The following is a 1,021-nucleotide window of genomic DNA, read 5'->3' as shown; positions in this document are numbered from 1 at the left end:
GAGAGTGATGGAGACAGAGAGAGAGAGAGAGAGAGAGAGAGCGACGGAGAGAGGAGAGAGAGAGCCAGGTGTGAGAGTCATGGGGGCTCGGAGAGAGGTGAGAGAGAGAGAGAGAGAGAGAGAGAGGAGAGAGAGAGAGAGAGAGAGAGAGAGAGAGAGGAGAGAGAGAGAGAGAGAGAGAGAGAGAGAGAGAGAGAGAGAGAGCGAGAGAGATGGGGAGTTTTACCCCAATCCTGAGGCCTGCGTCGTCAGGGGTTACGGCGAGGGGTTTGAAGGCGGCGTCAGACGTCTGAGACGGCGTCAGCGTTTATCCACACGGCGGCCGCTCAGCCGACTCAAGAACCTGATCCCCTCCCTCCTCATCCTCCACCTACCTCCCCCACTCACACCCCACGCACCTCCCCCGAAATGATGAGTGAACCCTGAACAATGCGAGACGTAGACTCTCCATTCTCTCTCTCTCTCTCTCTCTCTCTCTCGTTCTCTCGTGTTCTCTGTCTCTCTCTTTCTCTCTCCCTCTCTCTCACTCTCTCTCATTCTCTTTCTCTCTCTCGTGTTCTCTGTCTCTCTCTTTCTCTCTCCCTCTCTCTCACTCTCTCTCTCATTCTCTTCTCTCTCTCTGTCTCTCTCTCTCTCTCTCTCTCTCTCTCTCTCTCTCTCTCTCTCTCCGGGTAAAAGCATCGGGTGAGACGGAGGCGTAGATGCCGTGTGCCGCGTTCCCATAGTACAGTACAATGTGACTGACAATGTGCTCTAAACTCAGGCGCACTTAACCTGGAGCCAGAGTCCGTGCGGTAAACGAGCCGTCCTGACGAGCGGTTAACACCAGGCACGCACGCACACATACACACACCTGTACACACACCACACAGACACGCATACAGACAAACACACACACCTCACACCACACACACACACCACGCAACACCAAATACACTCTGAAAGGAATTACTGCATTGTGCGTAAACACAAAAGACTGGAGCTGAGTTTAATGTGCGAGCGCCGTTGCTTGGAGTGGAAG

The sequence above is a fragment of the Gadus macrocephalus genome, chromosome 23 (assembly GCF_031168955.1).
Source record: "Gadus macrocephalus chromosome 23, ASM3116895v1".
NCBI lineage: Eukaryota > Metazoa > Chordata > Actinopteri > Gadiformes > Gadidae > Gadus > Gadus macrocephalus.
This window is presented reverse-complemented; position numbering follows the sequence as displayed.